Source organism: Delphinus delphis, chromosome 12, assembly GCF_949987515.2.
Source record: "Delphinus delphis chromosome 12, mDelDel1.2, whole genome shotgun sequence".
NCBI lineage: Eukaryota > Metazoa > Chordata > Mammalia > Artiodactyla > Delphinidae > Delphinus > Delphinus delphis.
The window spans coordinates 53,419,546-53,445,078 of record NC_082694.2 but is presented as its reverse complement, the minus strand read 5'-3'; the positions used below and the strand labels follow the sequence as shown (position 1 = coordinate 53,445,078).

The window sequence follows — 25,533 nt, the reverse complement described above, 5'->3', positions numbered from 1 at the left end:
ACATTATTTGGGCAATTAGATTTTTACCTAAAATTTATGAGATTTTTAAAAAGGAATTTAAGCAGTCATTTATGCTAGTCAGCTTTTTTGAGGTCAGAATCCACATTGTTATTATTGTTCTACCACAAACTTCTAAAGAATTGCTGATCCAAACTGCTCTTTTTTTTTGGTCCTAAGCACTAAAATTATCTCACAATTAGTTTTAAAAATCCTTCCAGATGAAACACTGGCTATGGACTATAACAACAAAATTTCACTTTGCATATTCCATATAAATTTTAGGTTTATTCCCAAGTGGTTTTCTGATGCAATATTCTTGAGTATTTTCTTTAGCAATTATTACTCACTCATGTCCCTTCCTATCCCTTACTATTGCCAAAATATAAAATGCAGTTGGAAACTGAAGATGCAAAAAAGCTTTACAGGAAAAGTCTAGCCAATTTCAAATAAGACAAGTTTATTTCCTCATCTTACATTTACTTTTCTTTGATTGACATGTGACAGTTTAAAAGAGTCACCCAGAGGTGTGTGGGTTGAATGACCCATGAAAAACAGGACTGACAGAAGAATGGAAAACATTTGAGAAAACAGAATATGTATTCTTAAGAGTAGCTCCTCCTCCAAATCTTCAAATCCAGCATACGAGGTCATTATATAGTCCCTTTAAAGATTAAGACAACATTCAGTACCATAGAAATACTGTATTTAACACTATTTCCTAAAAGTAAAAATCGCATATGTTTAGGGGAGGGAATATTAAACAAAGTTCCATATTTTCCTCATAATAATATCTTTCTAAAAACATATGTGTCCTAACTCTACTGGATCATACATATTTACATGTAACAGACAGACATTCTTGAAAAAAGTCTGGAAAAAGACTTTAAAAATATTTCTTCATAAGCACAGTGTTTTAAAAAATTCTTTTAACACTAGGAGAACATTTTTGTTTTTTAAATGAATAAACTATAGCTACAATGAACAGTTCATTGTGCCTATGGGGCTCTGGGATTAAGATGGCAAAGGGCATTTCAGCACTGGAGGTACTTTTCTGAAAGATCTGGAAACATAGATTTAAAGTATGGCCAGTGGTCATAACAGGTAAAAACAACATAGGAAGAGGTTCTCCTTGTAAATCCTCCTCCTCTGATAAAGCAGATGAAGGGTATGCTGAAGAATCGTTTATTGCTAACTCAGTATTTAGGCACTCAGTTGGCATTAACTTATACCATTTAATGTAAGTCAATTTATTCGGGCTAACTTGACAGAAAGATCCCTAGGACAATGATTGCCTTCTCTGTTCTGCAGAAGACAAATGGAAGCTATTTTTTTTAAAATGAAACTTCCACCCTGACTCTGGGGCTACAGTAGCTCCACTCCTAAGGCGTAGATCTTCTGGGTCTCAAAGGAGCCCCCACAGCTGTTCAGTGAGGTCTCCCCACTCTGGATGACCAGAATTTCTGTTTCCAGGACACTGTATAACCTCTGGAATCTCCAATCAGCACAAAACTTCAGCAGTTTTTATGCACTGGCATTATGGAGTCTTGGCCTACAAATGTGCACCTTAATATCTGGTCAAAGACCTATTTGAAAAAAACAAACAAGACTTCTACTTTTAGCTATGATGGAGTAATTGGTACCAGAGTACTTTTCTCACCATGAACAACTAGAAAACTGGGTGAAATATATTTGGTGACTAATTTTAGATGTTAGACAACTGGCAGTGCAGGACTATGATTCTAGAGAGAGGGGAACTACATAAGTTGAGCCTCCACAATTGCCCACAATCTCTTTCTGAAGAGACTTTATAGACTGTGGCACAGGGAGGTGGCAGAAGCAGATCACAGCAGTTTTACTGAGCTGGGGAAGCAGAGACTAGAGTTCAAGATTGCTGAAGTGACTGGAATTTTAAGAGTAGTATAGCAGAGGGAATGGAGCTTTGAAGAGCAGAGCTCCAGAAATCTGTATGAGGCCCCTAATGTATTTAGCTAAATACTAAGCTACATATACCCAGGGCACCAGGACAAGACTCTACAAACCAGGCAAAAAACAGCTGTCTGGAAGTTTGAGGCTATACAGAGATTCCTGTGATTGCAGAGCTGGAAGACATAGGATGTTCTACCAGTCACAGTGGGGAGACCTCACTGATCACTCAGATACTCTGTTGATACCTCAGAAAGGCCAGGGCTTAGAAGTGGGGCTACTCTAGTCCTAGAGTAAGGGCTACTCTACACCCATCCTAACAAACTCTATAAAACAATCCTTTCCAGACTGGTTCACTGGTATACTTTACCAAACATTTAAGGAAAAAAATCATACCAATTCTCTATAATCTTTTCCAGAAGATAAAAGCAGCTTTATTCATAATTGCCAAAACTTAGAAGCAACCAAGATGTTCTTCAGCAGGTGAATGAATAAATAACTGTGGTACAACCAGACAATGGAATATTATTCAATACCAAAAAGAAATGTGCTTTCAAGCCATGGAAAGACATAGAGGAACCTTAAATAATATTATTACTATATGAAAAGAAGCCAATCTAAAAAGGCTATATACTGTATGATTTCAACTCTGTCACATTCTGGAAAAGGCAAAACTATGCAGACAATAAAAAGATCAGTGGTTGCCTGGGGTCAGAGAGGAGGGAGGAAGGGATTAGCATAGCTCAGAGTATCTTTAGGGTAGTAAAACTGTTCTGTATGATACTATAATGGTGGATCCATATCATTATACATTTGTCAAAATCCATAGACTGTACAACACCAAGAATAAACCTTAATATAACTATGAACTTTGGGTGATAATGATGTGTCAATATAGGTTCACCGAATGTAACAAATGTATCACTCCAGTGTGGGATGCTGATAGTGGGGGAGACTGTGCATATGTGGGGACGAGCGGTAATGGAAACTCTGTTTTTCCACTCAATTTTGTTGTAAACCTAAAAACTGTTCTTAAAAAAAGTTTAAAGTTTATTTAAAATGACATAATAATCCTTGCAAGATTCAATCTGATCTGATAATAAATTAACTGATTGCCAGAACAAAATTCAACACTCTAAAAGAAGACAAAACTTGCACTCCCAAGAACATAACATCCACAATGTCCACCGTATAATAAAAAAATAACTAGGCACAGAAAGAAGCAGACAAATATGATCCATAACAGAGTGAAAGTGAAGAACAGTCAGTGAATAGAAACCAATGTAGGTTGCAGACAAGAACTTTAAAGCACTTAAAGGAAAACAAGGTCATAAATGAACAGATGGGGAAAAAAATAGCAGCAGAGAAATGGAAGCTATAATAAATAAACAAATGGAAATTCCAGATCCGACAATATAGTATCTGAAATGAAAAATTTACTGGAAGGGTTTAACAGCAGCTTAGAGATGAGTAGAAGAAAGGGTCAGTGAACACGAAGAAAGAGCCAACAGAAATTATCCTTTCTAAAGAACAGCGATAAAACAGAGAGGGGGGAAAAAAGCAGAGCCATAGTGACCTGTGAGACAATATCAAAATATCTAAATATGTGTAATCAGAGAAGAGAGAATAGGGTAGAAAAATATTGGAAGAAGTAGTGACTAAAATTTCCCGAATATTTTGAAAAACATAATGTATAGATCCAAGAAGCTCAGTGAATTCCAAAAAGGATAAATACAAAGAAAACCACACTTAGGAATATTAGAGTCAAACTGCTGGAAAACAAATATAAGGAGAAAATCATGAAAGCAGGCAGAGAGAAAGAACACATTGCATATGGAGGAACAACAATATGAGAAATGGCTAACTTCTTATCTGAAACAACAGCGGTCAAGAGACAATGAAATGACATCTTTAAATGTTGCATTAAAAAACAAAAATAAAACAAACAACCTGTCAACCCCAAATCCTGCATCTTTCAAAGATGAAGGAAAAATAAAGGCATTTTCAGGTAAATGAGAACTCCCAGCCAACAGACCAACACTACAAAAAATGTTAGAATTCTTCACGCTAAAGAAAATTGATACCAGGTGGTAAATGGTAAGTATGTGGATAAATATTTGACTATGCACATGTGTATGTGTGTGCATATGTATCCTAATTTTACTTAAAAGGCATATGACCATTTAAAGCAAAAATTATAGCACTATACTTTGGGATTTATATACATGAAAACAATCACACAAAGAATGGAGGGTAGTGAGGTGGTATAATATTAACTCAGACTATGAAAAGGTAAGAATATAAATTGTAATCCCTAGAGTAACCACTAAAAAAAAAAAAAAAAAAAAAAAAAAGCAAAAAAAGAATGCATGAAAGTCTAGGTGAAAAGTCCATAGAAGACTTAAAATGGAAAGCTAAAAATTATTTAATTTTTTTTGGCCAAAATAAGGCAGAAAAGGAAAAACACAGGATAGAAAAACAGATGGGGCAAATAAGAAAAGAAACAACAAAACTGTAGACCTTAATTCAACTATATTAATACTTATATTAAATGTTAATGATGTAAATGCTTCAATTAAAAGGCAAAGATTGTCAATCAAGATATAACTATATACTGTCCCAAAGAGACACAATAAATACAAACAAATGGGTTACAATTAAAAGAATGGAAAAAAAAGTATCACGCAAACATTAAGACTACAAGGACTAAAGCAGCTATATTAATATCAAACAAAACAGAGAAAATGTGTATTACCTAATCACTTCAAGAGCTTCAAAACACTTGCAGCAATTCAACTGCTAAATGTTTACCTAAGGGAAAATTTTATAATATGGCCCCCCCAAATCTTATACAAGGATGTCTATAGCATTTTTATTCATTAATAGTCAAAAACTAGGAACAGCCTAGGTGGCCAACAATAGGAGAAAGGATTTTAAAATGTGTATTTTCATATAATGGAATACTATTCTGCAACAAAAAAGAACAAATTGCTGATACATACAAAAACATGGATGAATTGAAAGAACTTGGGTCCAATGGGATACAAACTGTATACTGTCATTTATGCAAAATTCTAGAACAGACAAAACTAATGTGTGCTGCAAAAAATCAAAACAGTGCTCTGTGTGTGGGAAGGGGCAGGAGTGAACTTTCTGGGATGATAGAAATGCTCTACATTTTCACAGATGTGGGTTATGCATTTGTCAAAATTCATTGCAGTGTATCACTTTGCTCTTTTCTGTATGTAAATGATAACTTAAAAAAAACTATAAACAAAAATCCAACCTAAGTTTCTGAACTAGAAACTAATTAGACCAGATAATCATTTTAGGAGGGATTGGTGATACCTTAACTATAGATCTCTCTCAGGATTCATAACTCTAGAGCAGGTATCTGGGGTTTTTGTTCTTTGGAATCTGATAGAAGAGGTCCTCCCAAGGTGGCTCACCTCCTGAACCCAAAAGGTAATTCTTTTCTATATACAGTAATTTTCAAAGCCAGAATCATTCTCAGCATAGTTTTAGTAGACCACATGGGAACTTAGTTAATGAAAAAAAGCATGCAGTTAAATGGCTCAAGCATGCTAGTTAGCTGCTTGTTTGGCTATCATTCCATAATTATTAACATAAGATACTGATCCTGCCTTAAGAAGTTTCCCATGATGACTAAAATTTAAACAAAATGTATAATTCTTCATGAATCACGAAGCTAAAAAATGAGTCTTTTCATATGCTATCATAACAGCCCAGTGTTTAAATTTTAATCTAGTCAGGCTTTCATTCCATCTTCTAGTAGGTGCTCCTGTGTCCCCTAGTGGATACAGGTCGACATGGTGGAAGAAAGATAGGGGCAATACTGGATAAGTAAAGGTCCATAAATCCTAAATGTCTGCCTTGCCCACAGACTTTTCCAAACCAGTGCCTCACACCATCTAATTTACTGTAAACAAAGAAAAACATTAACACATCTAACTTAAGCCACACTTATCTGTCCCATGTGTGGCCATGTACAGGGCCTGGGCTAAAACATAATCCTGGCTTAGGACATATGCACGAACAAATGCATACCAATTAGCTAGACATTTTGACCTAACATAATACAAAGGAGTCAACATTTCCACTGTAAATCTCCATTTTTATAGATTTATAGCTTAGTCATAAACATGGACTTCAGAAAAATTTAGGGTGCAAAGATTAGCCACAAGAGGGAAATTTCCCTTCTAATAAGTTAAAACATGGTGTGTAGGAAGTCTGATCTGCAACTATTGTTTGTATGGTACATATATGAGAGAGGGAGAAAAATCCTTCTGCACAGAAATTCTGACAGCCTGGTGTTTAAACTGTTTGGGGCTGAGGGACAGGGGTTAGCGTTAAAAGGAGGTACTTTGCATTAGCAAAGTAATAAAAAAGGTTTTTTCCTGCCCAAATGGTAGAAACTAGGTTCCTTGTTAATATTTAATTAATAAGTTCTAAAGATACATTTTCTCTCCCCAAATACACATACATTTACTCATTCGTGGCCACACATGCCGCCAGATATGAATTGGCTTCCAGTCCATTAATATTACACAGTAAATTTTCCCCAATCACACCTGAGGCTGACACCACCAGCACAGGATCCACATCAATGTGTTTCCATGGGGGTAGAAGGTTAATACGGTAAAGTAAGGTTCCCTTTTGTTTGCAAGTCCCTTGCCTCTACACGACTATGACAACAGAGAGCCCAGGGCTCCACGGAACGTGAAATGATTACTCTACACTTAGCCTCTTGCGCTGGTGAGAGTGAAGACAGGGATCCAAAACTCTGCCCCCCACACCACTCTTAACCCCACTGCCTATTTTATTTTTTTATCCATAGTACTTATCATCTCCTTCACACAGGTTTGTTGTGTGTATAAGTTAATAAATATTTATGTGTTGTTCACTGCTGTATCTTAGCACATAGCAGGCACTCACTACTGTTTTAATGTGTATTTCCTTGAAAACTGGTTTAATTGAGGATCTCTCTGTGAGTTTTCTGGCCATTTAGACTTTTCTCTGCATTCCCACTTCTTAACACCATGCTTCTTAACACATGGTAGGTACTCAATAAATTACAACTTAATTGGATAAAGGGAGGAACACCAGGGGCAAATTTCTAGCAGTTTTGCTTTTGGATTCTTCTTGCTGAAGTTGGGAATTTGGTTTAAGAAAAAAGAGTTACCTTAAAATAAAAAGAGACAGTAGTGACATAGAATTGCTTGAGGGCATTACAGCAATACAATTTAAATTCATATTATAGAAAAACTTTTTTAGCAGGAGTCAATCAACAGCAAGCTCAGAAGGTGATATTTTAAGATGAAAATCTAAGATGCCCTAACATAACATGTTAAGACTGACCATGGCCACAGGCTCTCTCACTCCAAGCCACCAAATCCTCTGGCAAATAGTTTCTGGTAGGTTTCTAGGTCAATAAAGAGTCCTGTTAACTCAGACCTTACTCACAGACTAATCGCTGATGCTTCTAATTAGAAAAGCTTAAGTATTTATTTTCCTGGGAATTGAGTTAAACTTAAGCTTCTGTCATTTTGAACATGAGCTGAAGTACAAGCATCCTGTCATATAATAAAAGAAGACCAAAGAAGCTGGAAGATTTGGACCCAGAATGCAAAGAAACCCTTAGGAAGAAAGTCCTGACTCACCAGCTCCCAGGTCAAGACTTGTAAGACTCATTTATGGGAATCCATTTATTTACCATAGACAATCTCATAGTCAACATGATTAGAAACTGACTAGGCACCTCTAGCAGAAAGGTCAAAAAGCATACCTTGATACATACCTTGATACAACTAATGGGTTTGGGGAAGAAAATACTTTTTGATATGAAAATGTTGTATTTAGACATAATCTTTTCTTTAAAGCTCAGTGTAGTATAATGACTCATTTTCCCAAAGTATCTGTATGAGTCATGGCAGAATTGGGCAAAATCAAACCCATTTGACCCCCAGAGTAACCAGGCCATGGACAAGGGTTAGGTCATAAAGTTAAAGAAAATACAAATTAGAGAATTCTATAATTTAGAAGTGGGAGACAGATGTTCCTAACTCTTCTTTACCAAGGAAAGAATTCTAGGGCATAAGAACTAAACACTGGTCCTTATAGGATCAGCTATGCAAGCAAGACCAGAGTGCAAATAATTCATCTTATTCATTCCTCAAACCACCAAGGGGAATATTCTGTTGGAGTAAATCTCAGTTCAGAACTGACAGTTTGTTTTAAATAAATTGGGTTTTAAAGTGAATTAGCAACTTATTTCCATTTTAGTATGAAAGTTTTTCTTTTTTTCTGATATTGAGAAGAAATGGGAGGGAAAGGTGGTCTAGCTGTCTTCTTTTACGTGCCTCCCTTTTATAATATTCTAACAAAACTTCTTTCCTTCTCTTTGAGGCAGGAGTGTCTTTTGTCCATAAGAGTAGGTTTGTAATAAATATCTGCTGTTCTGAATGGAAAACTTCAGAATCAGCCAAAGTCCCCCATTCCAATGGGAAGAAGTAGTAAGTTTCACTCTCTTTAAAAGTCACTTTGACCCAGGTATCACTTAAGAAAACCAACACTTTATCATTAATTACTGTAGCAGACAGACCCTGAGGTGACCTCCGTGATATTCACCTCCTCTTGTTCACTCGTTGTGTAATCCCCTCACCTTCAGTGCGAGCAAGACCTGCGACATGCTTCTAAGCTGTGGAATATGGCAGCGGTGATAGGCTGTCACTCCAGTGATTAGGTTACATTATGGAGGAAAGGTGATTCTCCTAATGCCTTGATGAAATAAGCAGTCATGCTGAAGAAGGCCATGTGGAAAGGAACTGTGAGTGACCTCTAGAACCTGACAGCGGGCTACAGTCAGCAGCTAGTAAAAAGCTGGAGATCTCAGTCACTCAGCCAGGCAATGAATTCTGCCAACACCGCGAATGAGCTTAGAAGTGCCCTGAATAGACTCAAAGCAAGCAAATAAAAAATAAACTTTCTATAAGAATTCATTCATTCATTCATTCAATAAACATTACAAATGTTTACTGAGTGTCTACTTTGTACCTGGCCTTGTTCTAATTAATGAGAGTACAGCAGCAAACACACAGATAGCATATATCATTAAATAAACAAATTAAAATTATAACTTGTGATAAATGCTATACGGGAAATAAATAGAGTAACATGATAGTCCAAGGAGTTAAAGGTGGCTACCTGGGTGACTGGAAATTTACTCTTTAAAGAAATATATTAAAACTGACACGAGGAATGAGAAGGAGCCAGTCATGGAAAGAGCCAGAGAGATTATTCTAGGATGAAGAAAAACAAGTGCAAAGGCCCTCAGGTGGGAACAAACTACAGTGTTCATGAAAGGAGGGCAGTGTGGCCAAAACACAATAAGGATGGCAAAAGTGGTCAGAAATAAGCCTGGAGAAGCAGACAAGGATCGTATAGGTCCCATGGCAAGGAGTTAGAATTTTATTCTAACTACAATGAGAACAGAGACAAGATCTGACACACATGTTCAAAAAAGTATGCTACAGAACATGGATTGACAAAAGACAAAAGTGGAAACAGGGAGTCCTGGTAAGAGACTTTTCAGTGTATCCAGAGGGAGATGGCGGTTGTCTAGAGTCAGGTGGCTGGGGTGGAAAGAGGTAGATGAAATTAATATTGAGGGTGAGAAAGCAAAAAAAGGGAGACTCAAGGATTTTAATAAAAGTGATTTTTAAAAAATGAGAACAGGTTTGTAGCTTTACTATTTGGTTGGATGATGATGCCATTACAGAAATAGGGTAAGATGAAAGAGAAACAGGTTAATGGTTTTCGTTTCAAATTTGGAGGAGGCAGGGAGATTAGTAGAGGGACGACAAGAGTTCTTTGCTAGACACATTAAGTTTGAGAGGTCTACTAGACCTCTAAATTGAGAGCTCCGGTTGGTGGGTGGATATATGAAGTTTGGAGTTCAGGGGAGAGATCTGCGGTGAAGCATTCTAAGTATAAACTGTCTAGCACGCAAATGGGAGGAACATAATAAACATAGAAAACCTTGAGAGGGAGGCAGAGTGTAGAGAGAGGATCTGGCAATATCAAGGAACAGAAGCGGAAATGTGCATGTTGTAAATAGCTAAATAAACAAAAACCTTTTGCAGTTCCTATATGCAAATAATTCTGAAATTCATCTTTAAAAAAGAAGAGAAGGTGGTAACTACCTACTTGTTTTATAAGAAATGCTGCCTCCAGAATCCTTTTTATGTACATGTAGTAATTTTCATTGGGTGAGGTATGTAATCTTTAATGACAGGTACTTCGTAAGTAAATGTCTGTGACAGGGTTGAATTTTCATAATTTGGTACAGTTGTTATTACCACAAGGGAGCAAAATACAAAGTGTTACAGAGAAGCTATACTAAGCTGTCAAAGTTCTTCAAAATCCTTGTACAAGAAAACCCATTTTGTAGTAATAACACTATAATGGGTACTACTGGGTACTATAATATATATCGGGAATTTTACAATGCTAACTTAATTCATCCTCACAACCCTGTGGTTCTTATTATTGTTACATTATTATTTCCATTTTACAGAAGAGGAAACAGGCACAGAGAGGTTAAGTAAGTTGCCCAATGTCACACTGCTAGGGTATAGTTGAATGCAAAGGGTCTATCTCTTGAGCTGGAGCTCTAAACACCATGCCCCCCTGTTTCGCATAAGTAGTATCAGTTGATCTAGCAATGCAAATTCCAGCTCTCTTACTTGGGTTGCAAAAAAACTCCACTGACTTCAGCTATTTTATTTTTTAAGGGAAAGTTATGTACCAATCAGGAATACATTTTTTTGCTTATAAGATATTTTCTCTTCATTCATAAGGCTTATCATGATGAAAAATGTTCTGACAAAATAGACATGTTTTTAAAATTCTGTATCACATTGTTCTTATTACAAATCTTATATAAATGGTAACAGTGTCTATGCATAACAGAAAAAAAAGGAGATTTCTGAAGAAACATGGCAACTTACTTTGACAGGACACTAGTCTTTTCTATCATGAAACTATAATTTACTTTCTCCTTTTCACTTTCCCTCTAATTTTTCTATCCTTCTGTCACTAAGAAGGATCCACTGTAGCATTTTACTTGACAGACTGAAAATAATTATGATTTGTCACCTAACCAGCTCAGCTATGAATGACAGATGCAAATCTCTCTCAAAGAAAACTTTAAGACATTTCCATTCCTGCTTGGTTCCTTCACAGTAGCAGCACAGTAAGTACAGAGTTTGGGACATAAGTATCCACAAGTCGGAGTCAGAGGAAAAGGAGTATGTTCCAGCCACTGGCAGTTTTCCTTCTTTCTCCTGGGTAACGATATTAGTCCTGATCAAGTTCCAATTTTGATTGTAAACGACTGCATTTTTAAAAATGGAAAAAGCAAAGATTTTATGATTATCCACCTCCCTTCTGTTGGCAAACAGTGAAGGAGAAAAGAATGACGTCCAAAGGTCTTCCACTGGAATCTCAAAATTTTAGAACTGGAAAGGTTTATAAGAGATCATATATAGTATAACCCATCAATTCACAGATGAGAAAATCTAAACCCAGATGAACTTTACCTGTTAATATACCTTCTACCACGAAAAATAACTACAACCTGAGTTTCCTCAGTTTGGTGTTTCTATAGCCACGTTTCAAAAGACAACAAATTTTCCTTTATTCAGCAAACACCTGAGGACACAAAAAAAGGCAAAGTTGAAAGCTACTAATAGAAACACAGTATGATGAAGTACCATGGTTCCCAAATACCAGTTCATGACAAAGTTTTCAGTCATCAACAACAAAATGAGAAAAAGAACAATGTGAAAGTTTTTCAACAAGATCAATTTATTCAATCTAAGCAACCGTCCTTTACTATAGAATTATGACTTTCCTACTGTTTTGGTACTAAAATAGTCCGTTCCCTTTTCCTTGTTTGTGATAAGGAAAAAATTTGGAAACATGTCAGTTCTCCACAACTCTACTACATTAGTTATCTACTGCTGTGTAACAAATTACTCCCAAATCTAGCAGCTTAAAGCAACAAACTTTTATTATCTCACACAGTTTCTGAGGGTCAGGAGTCCAGGAGCAGCTTAGCTGGGTAGTTCTGACTCTCAGTGAGAGTTCTTGATGTGGTTGCAGTCAAGATGTCAGCTGGGGCTGAAATCACCTGAAGACCTGAGTGGGTTGAAGGATCCGTTCCTAAGATGCTCATTCACATCATTGTTGGCAGAAGGCCTGAGTTCCTCACATGCTGTTGGCCAGAGGCCTCAATTCCTCTCCATATGAGTATCTACCAGGGCTGCTCATGACATGGAAGTTGGCTTCCCCCACAGGAAGTGATCCAAGAAAACGAAAGCATCCAAGACAGAACTACAGTGTCTTTTATAACTTAGTCTCAGGAGTGATATACCATTCCTTCTGCCATATCCTATGGTCACAAAGACCAGTACAACGCAGGAAGAGACTACACCAGAGTGTTAGTACCAAGAGGCAGGGATTATTGAGGGCCATATTGGAGACAGGCTACCAGAACCACAGATGTTTTAAAAAATTATTTTATCAGGCCCTGAAATCAAAAGTATAGAAACTGCCTGGAGTAGAAAGGACATAAAAGTTAAAAGATCAGGGACTTCCCTGGTGGCACAGTGGTTAAGAATCCGCCTGCCAATGCAGGGGACACGGGTTCGAGCCCAGGTCTGGGAGGATCCCACATGCCGCGGAGCAACTAAGCCCGTGCGCCACAACTACTGAGCCTGCACTCTAGAGCCCGTGAGCCACAACTACTGAAGCCCACACGCCTAGAGTCCATGCTTCGCAGCAAGAGAAGCCACCGCAATGAGAAGCCCACGCACCTCAGTGAAGAGTAGCCCCCCTCGCCAAAACTAGAGAAAGCCCATGTGCAGCAACGCAGACCCAACACAGCCAAAAATAAATAAATAAAATAAATTTATATTTAAAAAAAAGTTAAAAGATCATTGCTCTAGTTGTAAGTAAAACACTAGCTAGTGACGGATAAATCACCTAATTTTTTAGGCTTCAGTTTCCTTAGACACTAAGGGGTTTGGGTTTGACAGTCCTTAGATAACTTTCAGTGCTAACAGACTACAATTCTACACTAGGAATGATGATGACTCTGACAATGACAAAGACTATGACAAACTTGATAACTTGCCCAAAGTCAGTAGGCTAGTAAATGGTAAAGCCAAAATTTGAACTCAGGCAGCTAGACTGCAGAGCCTATGCTATCCTAACCTTAGGAAACAAATGAGAATGAAAGGTAATGAGGAAGACCAATCAAGTCATATAACATCTTGCTGCCTTACTCTCATCAACTGTAAAAAGGAGAGGGTAATATCATCCTATCCCTATTAAGTACTTCATAAACACTAATTAACTATTTTATTATTATTGACTTAGGATAATGTAATGTAACAGCCCGCTCTAAGAAACCTGTCTTCAAATCAACTTGTAATAAAATAATGCTTCTTGTAATGTGAAATTTCCATTGTAAAATCATCATGCTTACTATATTGTTATGGTATCACTTCCAGACGACTTTGGTAAAGAACACCGACAGTCAGGAAACCTTCTGTGCAGGCTTAGAATGGAGGTGGGGTAGTGGTAATTTTTAATCTTAGTATTTTTCTTTCCTGTACATTCCTTTCTTCTTTTTCCTAACCTAAGAACTACTTTTAATTTCGCAGGGAAACTTTATAATATCTTAGTTTTTAATGAATCTTTTTTTCCCAATTAATATGTTTTTTGAGAAAATATCAAATATTATGCAAATAAATGGACCAAAGACCATACTATAATGGTTTAGAGTTCTTATCTTTCTCTTTTAGTTAAAATAACAATAATAATATACATATGCTAACTGGAATCATACTGAGAATAATTTCAGTTATGTTTTTTCTGTATTTCCTTTGATTGTCCTTCTCAGTTCCCCAAATACTAATGCTCTTCTACACCAGAAACAGAAACTACTGGGGGAACTCCTTTGGTACCAGTAAGAAACAAGGAAAATCTACAACTCTGTGATTGTTTCGTGTTCAGTAAAGGCAACCTTCCGGCATGAAAGCGAGGCCAGAAGTCAGCTAGAAAAAACGAAGTGAAATTTCTCAGAAACCTTGCCAGGGGATGAACATGAAAAATGGGGGCAAAATAACGCTGTCAAAGTTGTTCTCCATTTTAGGAACTCAAGGAAGACAAGAGGCATCTCAGGAATAGTAGACAATATTTCTCTTGCTTTTAACTAAGATAGTAGGAAAAAGCATTTAAGGTTTCAGGCATTCAAGAGTGACAACTGTCTTTCAGTTAGTTGGAAAGAACTTGAAAAAAACAGTTGTTGGAATAAATGGAATGTGCCTTGGCTTCTGTGGTCAAAATTTCTGAGACTCAGCTGAAACAAGATTCTGGCTTAAGACTTATATGGTTTTCATCACCCTATAAACATTAACATTATTGATGCAGATCCGTCGCTTGAAATATTTTACCCATATCCTCTACTGCAAGGAATTTTCTTTTTACCCATTCATCTCTAGTGACAAATTTGTGGCACTTACAAATTTAAAAGGCTGTCAGAATCTAATAATGAAATCTGGGGGAAGTCATGTGGGGAGCACAGATCAGAAAGAACCAAAATTAATTTCAGAGGATTTACTACACAGGTTAGGGGTCACAATGAGGTGAGTTTCTCTGTACAATGTGAAACCTACAGAAGCAATACCTTCCTAGAAGTAAAGAAAAAGTAGAAAAGGAATTAGTGCTAGTCAAGCCAATGCATGACGTTAGAAACACATTACAGAAATCAGTGCATAGATGGCACAGAAAACCATATGTTGTCAGTGACTTAAATCCATGCCTGGGCCCATGCTTGTTTTAATAATGGCTATTACTAAAAGTCAGACATACTTTTCAATTGATAACTCACCTAGGAAACTTTTCCAATCTCAACAGGGATTGAATTTAAAGGCTTGAGTTCTACAACTTTTCCCCAGGAAAGTGTAACAAAAATGGAAAGGTAGTTCAGAAAGAAACAAGGCCAGGGCTTTTTTCCTTTCCTAAGCCTCTGTGAGGTACCTGCTATTATAGAAAGTTCAACGGCTAAGACAACGTTTTCCTCAAGGTGTCTTTCGGCAGAAGGAGGAAGTTGCAAGCTGATGCATTCATGCTGGGGACCCAGTTGAGGGGGACTTACGAGTTGCCCTAAGTCAGGCAGAAGCTCTAGAGAGGCTCTGTCCTGGGATATGTCAGAGATCACATTGTATAAAACCTGGAGTGTTAATTCAAAGTCAGACTATAAAACAGTTGCCTTCTGAGAGAGGTAAGAGTTAACATGCCATAGACTGATTCCCAGCAAGCTGACTTCACACAAAAGGAGATGGCCTTCAGCACAGAATATCATGGAAGGAGTAGTCCAGTGCTTAAGACAAACCTGATAGAAAGTTGGGCTGGTGAATCACGCCACTATTTCAAAATGTCCCCAGTGCTGGAAATGCAAGTCCGGAGTGCCCAGTCCTCTTTATCAGGCCAGGGATTTGTCCCCCAACCACAAATGCCGGCTAGCATAACAAGAGTGGAGACAAAAGCTCTGCTACACTATAACACGACTGAGTCTCCCCAGGCCCTATTTATACAAGAGGAGGAAATGATCCTTGCCTACTCCTTAAACCTAAAATCTCACAGTCTAGGGACTGGGAATCCTTTTCTCGAGTCTGAGTTTTCAAATGTGTGGTCTGGTCCTTTGAAATTCTTGTGTACAGTCCTCAAATGCAAGAGGCTAGGAGGCAAAAGATGCTTCAAAGCTCTGGTGAGTACGCTGGTCAGGTCATTAAGGCTTGTTTGCTGCACACCTGTTTTAGTTTCACAGGGTTACCGAAAAAAATTACCAAAAACTGCGTGGCTTAAACCAACGGAAGTTTATTCTCTCACGGTTGTGGAGCGTAGAAGTCCAAAATCAAGACGCTGGCAGCTGGTTCTCTCTGGAAACTGAGGGACAATCTGTTCCATGCCTCTCTCCTAGCTTCCAGCATTGCCGGCAACGTTTGGCATTCCTTGGCTTGCAGCTGCATCACTTCACATTCCATCTCCACCTTCACATGGTGTTCTCTCTGTGTGTCTGTTTTCTCTGCTCACAAGGACACCAGTTGTTGGATTAGGGCCCACCCCAACCCAGTATGACCTCATCTTAACTAATTATACCTACAAGGATCCTATTTCCAAATAAGGCCACATTCTGAAGTCCTGGGTAGACATGAATTTTGAGGAGACGCTACTCAACCCGGTACACCTCCAAATTCACCAAAAGCAGCATCCAAAATATTTATTCCATCTTTCCAGCCAAATATTTACTTCTTCTTCTCTCACCAAAAAAGAAAAAAATGCAGGGTTCTTCACTAAAGAAACTAAAAAGTTTGCCCCAAGGAAAAAGTCTTCTGAAATGTGGCGTGTACACATTCCTCAGTTCAAGAATAGCTACCTCCCCTCAAGAGATCATGATAAATCAAAACCTGCTAATAAAACAAACTCTACCTGCATATAGCAAAGTTCCATTCAGTTCTATGAAGCCATATCCTTACACAGGAAGAGATCATCAAGGTTCTCCCAAGAAAGTGAAAAAGTCTCTGTCCTAAGAGATATCAAGGTAACAAACAGAAAAATAAATGACCAAAAAAAAAAAAAGCAGGAGGAATGGGGATAGAGGGGAAAATCTCTTTGGTGTGTATTCTTAGGAAAATCAAAGAAAATATGATAGCTAAAAAAAAAAAAAAGAACAAAAAATAAGAACATAATATTACGTAAAAAGGGAATTAGAGAACAAGAAAACATTTTTTAGAAGTTCAAAATGATTACCAAAATGAAATATTTAAAATAAAATGACTAGAAGATAAAATTGAGGGCTCCACCAGAGCAAAGACAATGACAAAAATCAAGAGCTGAAAATTTTAGAAAAGAGACACAGAGAGGTTCCATCTAAGAGCTCCCATTCCTACCTTAATAGAATTAGAGAAAACAAAGGACAAGAAATCAAATACAGAACACAAGATATTTTCCCAGAGTGGAAGGACATCTTCAGAATATAAAGGTACAAGAAGCATCCAGCCCAAAGAATGGAAGAAGACAAGCACCCATGCTTATAAAGGAAGATGCAAAGAACAGGTCACTCTCAAAGAAATGAGACTCAGATCACCACCAATACCACCAGATGATAGAAGACAACAGAATGGATGCAATATAATCTCTGAAGAAAAATTATCTCAACCACCTAAAATTATACACCGTGTGAAAATATTATTCAAGTGTAAGAATAAAATACCTTTTCGACATGCACAAACTCAGAACATTTACCTCTTACACACCTCTAAACAGTTACCCATCGGTGGTAGGATTTTACTTACTGCTTTGTCTTCTTTTCTAACTTTCCATGTACTATTAGTATAATAAGTGTATTCATTATCAAAGTATTTATAAAGTTATAAATTATGATAAAATTATCATCAAGATATTTATAAATGTATTTGTTATATTTATTATAAAAGTACTTGCTTAATGAACACCCTTTCCCTAAAGAGTTTAAAGCAGAGGTTACTTCTGCGACTTTCTTCCTTTTCCCATCACTCGTAAATAATTTTTAAATGGCACATCACGTTTCCTAGATATGAAAGTTAAGTGACTTAACCCTCATGAGATTATTACACATTCTGGAGAGCATATATTTTTTGTTCCATATAGAAACCAATTTTCTACCTCTAATCAGAATCCCCCACATTGGTTTCTTTTGTCAAAAGAAAACCAAAGGGTAAAACAAAACATATTTAAGATATTAGGCATTAGGTATATAGTACTATGAAAGGTGTATATCAAAGTATTTAACAGAGAGCTTTGTTTTTATAAACTCAGATGGTTATTGTAGGGGTTACGTTATGTTCCTGAATACGTTATGTAACAGAAACTGAGTATATCAGAATTAACATATCTGAAGTCAACAGAATTTTATGAGAAATAGGTATACTATTCCTTAGTATAAAGAAGAACGTTTATACCAAGTTTTCATGGTATACACCAGTATTTCCTCCCTATATCTTAACACATAATGTAAAATTACAAACTAAAAATGAATTAACATGGTTTATTGTTTAATAAAGTATCAAGAATAATACTAAAAACCTTTTCTCCATTCATGCATAATCAAGAATGGCAATTGTTACTGTAAAGTCCCCTCCTCAATAGTATAAACATGATGGTTAAAGATTTTCAGTGATGCTAAAGTATAATCATTATGCATACAACTTAACTATTAATGGCACTGACTTTGAATCCAAGTAGACTTAGCTTCAAATCTTGCCCCTATTACTAGGAGATTCTTAACCTCTTTGAGTTTCAGTTGTTTCCTCATTAAGATTGGAGGGGAGGACTTCCCTGGTGGCGCAGTGGTTAAGAATCCGCTTGCCAACGTAAGGGAAACGGGTTCAAGCCCTGGACTTGGAAGATCCCACATGCTGCGGAGCAACTAAGCCTGTGTGCCACAACTATGGAGACTGCGCTCTAGAGCCCGCCAGCCACAACTACTGAGCCCGCGCGCCCTAGAAACCGTGCTCTGCAACAAGGGAAGCCACCACAATGAGCAGCCTGCGCACTGCAACGAAGAGCAGCCCCCACTCGCCGCAACTAGAGAAAGCCCGTGCGCAGCAACGAAGACCCAACACAGCCAATAAATAAATAAATAAAAAAGATGGCGGAGAAACAGCACCTAGCCTTGTAGAATGGTGAAGATTAGATTACATAATTAATTTAAGTTTTATTATAAGACTGGCACATACTAAGGGCTCAGCAAATGGTAACTTATGATCAACATCATCACCACTACCACTATTATCACGTGCTGGGTGAGCAAAACCAAAAACAAAACCCAAGCACCGAAGTGGACCTTCTACTACTGACAGAAGAATTCAGCACTAGGCACAAAGCTGTACAAATAAAAACATCTGCATCTCAGAGGCCTGGGAGGTTACATAAATGTATGAATCAGGCCAGGAATGAGACAGAGATAGGTAGGGGCTGGTGGTACACTGGAGAGGACTGTGCCCTCTCCTAAAGGCATCCAAACTTAAATTATTTTAAAATTCCAGGGACTTCCCTGGTGGTCCAGTGACTAAGACTCCATGCTCCCAATGCAGTGGACCCAGGTTCGTTACCTGGTCGGGGAACTAGATCCCACATGTCACGACTAAGAGTTTGCATGCCACAACGAAGATCCCGCGTGCTGCAACTAAGAACCAGTGCAGCTAAATAAATAAATAAATAAATAAATAAATATATATATATATATATTTAAAGTTCTTTCAAAAAAGGTAAAATAAAATTCCAGTGCTAGCCAAGCAAAATCCTCCGCTGGTGGAATATGGCCCATAGGTGATTGTTTTTCACCTTGTGAACTACAACCATTATTCAAGCCCTCAAGCTGCACCGAAAGAAATTAGAAAACAGGATTCCTAGATTCCAATGTGTCACTACTATTTTTTTCTAAGTTTCTCATTTAATAAACCTGTTTTTCTTCCAGCAAATAAAAGATACATGCTTTAATTATAGCAAATTAGGAAAGTGCACAGGTGCATAAAGGAGAAGAAAATAATATACGCAACCTTATCATTCAGAGCAACTCAACTTTTAGGGATTTTTCCTTCAACTTTTCCTAGGTATATTTTTCTTCCTTAATACAAGTACAAATCCAGCTTTTTGACTATTTGAACATTTTATTTAAGATTCTTTGGAAACATTAAATGATTGTAGATTATTCAATTATATAGACACACTTTAGTTAATCCAGTCTTTTTTCTAATTGAACATTTTCCTTTTCTTTCTCAGTTCAATTATTATAGGTAATACTATAAGAATATGTTTATGCATAAAATTTTAAATTAACTTACTTCCTTGGGATACAATCCCCAAAAAAGAATTGTTCAAAACAAAAAAGGACAATTTAAGGTCCTTTATACATAGTGTCAATCTGTACACTGAAATAGTTACAAAGGATGACATTCCCCCAAAAGGACAGAGGAATGCCTTTTTGGCTACCTGTTCACCAACTATGGGTCTATGAGTATTCGTAACACTTATATCAAATTAAGATTCCAAAATTGTTCCTTTCACATCATCAAAATAGGGGAAAAGAATTTAAACTCTTATTTAAAAAGTGATTCTGAAATCAATGCCACTATGACTTCAAAATTATACTATTTTAGGGCTTCCGTGGTGGCGCAGTGGTTGAGAGTCCGCCTGCCAGTGCAGGGGACACGGGTTCGTGCCCCGGTCCGGGAAGATCCCACATGCCGCGGAGCGGCTAGGCCCGTGAACCATGGCCGCTGAGCCTGCGCGTCTGGAGCCTCTGCTCCGCCAACGGGAGAGGCCACAACAGTAAGAGGCCTGTGTACCGCAAAAAAAAAAAAAGTTATATTATTTTACTAATAATGTGTTATAATGTATTGATCCTCTGAAATTTTCTATATTAATACAAATGGATATGGTATGATTTTATTTCAATTATCTAAGTTACTGGGGAGCAAAACCAGGGTGAGATATTGAAATTTAGGGATAATATCAAAATTATCATTTTAGCCAATAATTTCAACCAATATCAACCCTGAATTTCTCTCTGTTTCAGAGCTGTAAGTTAAAACACTGAATCTTACAACAACATTCTCAGAGGGCATACTGTCCAGCACTAGCTCACACTCTTGTGTATATGCTACAGAATGTAGTCTATGTACCTAAAAGTAAAGCAGCAGCAACATGCCAGCTACAGTTAATACAAACTGTATAATCACCCTGAATCAGCTATTTAAATTAAATGTGCAGGGGTGTGAGCTGAGATGGTGAAGATCAAAGCTTCATAAAGGTGATCAGGATCTATAGTGATTACCTATCTCAGCTCCTTGTCTTAAGACAGGTGAAACCAGGTATCACGTATAGATATTAGGGTTAATAGCTCCACATAGCACAACAAGTAGTGCCCAAAAATCTGAAAGTGAAACCAGAGTTTTCCATTTCCCAACAGATAGCATGAGACACAAAAAACCCACAGGCCCAGGATACTAAATTTTCTTATTCATCTCATAAGACTGTTATATGAAAATCAAATACAGTAACAGCTACGCATTTGAAAAACGAAAAATCATTACTATTAGATGTTAATAAATTATTGCATTTTGAAGCACTAATTATCAGTGAACTATAATAAGAAGATACTGAATTCAAAGTTCCTTAAAGGTGGGAATCATGTATTTTGTGACTCCTATGGTTTATAGTATATTGCCCTTGAAATTGAAGGCATAATTATTTGTTAGGTAAATTAATAAATAATATTAATAAACTATATTTGTATAGTATATGCAAAATGTTTTTCAAAATATTTTCACATAATGAATGAATCTATAAGTCCTTGTAGCAACATGTTTACAAACATGTTAGATCCTCTATACTGGGAGAAACAATAGCAATATTCCTAAATTTTCTGTGCTCTGTAACATTAATTGCAAAATAAGTTCTTCTCAATTAGCATCATAAAGTAAAGCACTGTCCTAGTCCATTAGATGTTCAAGGGAGGGAACAAGGGAATGACTATGTATGTCAATAAAAGCAATTATAGAACAGAAAGATGTTGGGATGAATATCCATCAAGTTAGTTTTAGAACACATAAGAAGCATCAGAGTTTTGGAGGGGGGAAAAAAGGCAAAAGTGCCCTATCTTGGCTGAGTAGCACTATTAAATTCAGATGCAGGGTTCTATTTAGCTTGGACAGGTCCCAGCCACAGAACAAAGTCAGTCTGTCTTAGTACCATAACTGAATTCTACAAGTTAACAGCTTTTCATGAAAAGCTGCCATTTCAAAATGTCAATCAAATCTGAGCATAAGTGGGAACTCCTGCAGAAATAACCAGCTGCAGGTTTGAAAAACATTTTTCACTGAAAGTGGAAACACAAAAGATGTTTGAATGGGATCTCTTTTCATTCCTGTAACAGTACACGGCCATTTTCACAACATCAAGGACAGAAAACAGAGGACAAAATTGCAAATAATGTCTTGAAAGGGCTATTTGCAGGGGTGATGACTGATTCAAGTTGCAAATGACAGAATTATTGGCAAATGGGAACTCATTAATATGAAATTGTTTGTTTCTCATTAACTGATCACAGTCTCAGACTATTCTTTTAATTGCACTTGAATGATTATGCCATACAGAATGAAATGTTGCCTCAAGTTTTGACATTTATTTCAACTTCTTTATAGAAATTGATGAGGGTATCACCTGACTTTATGGGGGGGAAATCCACAAATTATAGTTTATGAACAAATAAAAAAGAAACATTATTTCACTTTTCAGAATGTCAAAGATGATAAAAATACCATGCATTAATATTGCACCTTTCTTCCAAGAAAAATTCCCTTATAAGCATGATGTAATAAAGTGAAACTAAATAACAGAGTAGTAAATATGATATACTATGAGAGTTTATATAGAAAGGAGATAGGACTTACTTAGGGAGATGCACATTAGAAAATAACTCTACAGAAGATCTGCCACCATGCTAGACCTCCAGAGGCATAAGATAGCATGAAGATTAATCAGAAAATAACTTTAAAAAATTGTTCCACAACTTGAAGAAAGTGATACAACACAAATACCCTCCCGTTTTCTTTTTTACATCACACATTTCAACAAATCTTTTTTAAAAATTTGTTGGCAGCTAATAGGAGAATTAAAGTTCATAGAAATGATGACTCCTCTCAATACCAAGGCAATTGTCTGTGCAGTAAAGATGATATCAATGTTGATCTTCTTTTACAGAAATGAAAGGTAAAATCAAAACTAGTTTAAAAGGCACTACCCATACCATAAGGTTCTATTAGAATTTTGGGGGCTCCCACAGTTGACCAATTTTTATCTATTTGTAAGATTTAGAGAACTTGTTTGAATCTTGTTTACTTATTGTACCCCATATTATTGTCACTTAAATATGAAAACAAAAAAAGCAGTATTTAGAAAGTAGACTTCCCAACCCCAAATAAATGCTACAAACTGTTCAAACCAAAAAGTGCTTTCATATGGTATGAGATAATTCAGGGACACTACAATCTGTCTTCCTTTACTTCATAAAAAAGTTCAATTTCTCTCATTTTCAGAAATTTGGACTTTCTGTGTTTTGTTGACACAAATGTTAACACACATCTATCCCAAACGCAGATTTATTTAATTTTAGTAGGTACGGTCTCATTAACATACTTATCTCTAGCCCAAATTGTGATTCCCTGGTTTCACTCACCTTTGTATACCTGAGAATTTCTCTTGGGCTCAGACTCAACAACAGCAAAGCCTTCAAATAAACATCTAACAGTATTTGTATATAAAATTAAGCAGAGATATAATAAATCTCACTAATCTCTCTTAATCTTTCCAAAAGAACTACACTCATGTTCAGCTATATACTACACACATTCTCCATTATAAAGAGAAAATACATCCTCTTTATCTGAATTTGAGTAAATGAATTCAGTTTTAACAGATGTTTCCAAATATGTGATAGTTAAGCCTTGGCACAGTAGTACCTTTTGCTTTACTTTAAGAACTTTTTCACTTAGTACTACAGCATCCATAGGTCTTCCTAAGAGAGCATCCAATATTTAGTTCCGAATGCTTTTAATTCTTGTGTTCAAACAGCTGTATGAGGTTGTAGAGCTTGTTTAAAAAAAAAAATTGTTGGGCGGGGGGGTGGGCATGAGTTGGTAACCAGTTGTCACCCAAAGACAACAGTTACTTTTACTGGGGTATTACAAATGCAAATGGTTAATGTGGTATAAACTGTACACTAGATTTTAGTTAGAATGTCTAAAGCTATTACACAAGGCATTCATCTGCGTTCCCTGTTTATGGGAATGAAATATGTAGTCATCTGAAGTCCACAATATGTATACTGTGTTTGTAATAACTGCAGATTTTACAAGCACATTATTCTTTCCATTAGGATTAAAACCTCACCGAATAGCAATTTGTGAAAGAATTCTAGCAGGGCCCCGAGCCCAGAACTCTGACCTCTGATGAGATGCTTGGCAGCAACAAACTCCGAGTCTAGGCAAAACATCTGGTTTGAGTTAGACTTCCTGAAAAAATAGCCCCTGTACTGGGTAAACTGGTATTCACTCAGCTTTGTATATATACTTTGACTGACTTCAACACTGCTATAGGAAAAAAGAGAGAAACAGAGAGAGAGAGACAGAGAGACAGAAAGAGACAGAGAAAGACAGAGAGAAAAGTAAGACTCTACTAGAATGCTTGTCAATCACGACAGATTCCTTGGTGGCCTCTCTAGAATGAAGTTCTCTTATTAGCTAGAACAGTCTTTCCTTCCATATTCCTTGAGTATCTCCCCCCACATTATAGCATAATAGAATGTAGGATAACTTCAAAGTAAGTCCAGACTTTTTATTAGCAAACACAACAATACATTACTTTTCTTTTAATCACTCCAGAGGAGGAATCACTGGTTAATTTTGACTTCATTCTGTTTACATATATGAGGGAAAAAGATAAAACAGTAATGTTTTGAGGGTTCCTATAAATTTGGTACATACTAAAACTCCAAAAAATTAAATAGCTTCTAAATAGTGTTCCTTTCTTTTAAATGATAAGCTTACTGTAGTAAATGTTTATTAAGAGGTTCTTTGAGTTTTTGCAAATTTAATAAAAACCTCAATTCAAAAATGATTCTTCTAATATATATACTAGAGAAAAAATGCTCTGGATTAATATGGAAACATGAAACAACAATTTGGAGACAGGTCATTATTTAAAGGTTCTCCTGCCCATTTTCACATTCTGATTAGCAGGTTTAGTAAGACAAATGTGGAAATCCATCCACCACAATTAACAGTTCATTTAAACTCATCATAAAATTGTTTCACATTTTTATACAGACACACCATCTTCTGAAGCACAGTTCTTAAACATCAGACTGAAAATGGCCCCAAACTATGAATGGTGCTAAAAAAGAAAAGGCCAGCGTCTAGGTGAGCTGTTTTTTATAGCCAAAGGTTAACGTTTGGACCTAACAGAAACATAAAAGCAGGATATTCCAACGCAGTACTCCCTACCTTGACTGTGATTTGATTTGAGTTTCTAGTAAAAGCAAAAATATAACCCAATTTATCCCACTGTCAATGTGTAAGATTAAGGTCATATGGGATAATGATTTGGAACATGATTTCAACTTTGCAGGACGTGGGAGAGTTCTGTCATTCTCAGATGGTTGGTAAATTGCCATTTCACCTTTCTATATATCACCTTAGTTTAATTATTACCTTTGTGAATAGAAGTAGAAACTAATTTAAATTTAGTCTTTTGAGAGAATAGTGTGGAAGAGAATGCAAATTAATAGCTGTACATTTCTTTAGGTACAAATTTACTTTTCTGCCCAGTGGCATTTCTAGGGACCCTACTGAATAGTAACATGTCATAAAACATCAGTATCTTTCTTCAACATGTACCAGCATTCTGCAAACCCCACTT

At 36.7% G+C, this 25,533-nt stretch overlaps 1 protein-coding gene across 2 annotated transcripts in view; it reads right to left on the bottom strand.

Annotated features, from left to right (window-relative positions):
* SRBD1 (S1 RNA binding domain 1) overlaps positions 1-25,533 on the bottom strand; it is a 231,216-nt gene that overhangs the window by 54,137 nt on the left and 151,546 nt on the right. The gene's annotated exons all lie outside the window — the stretch shown is intronic.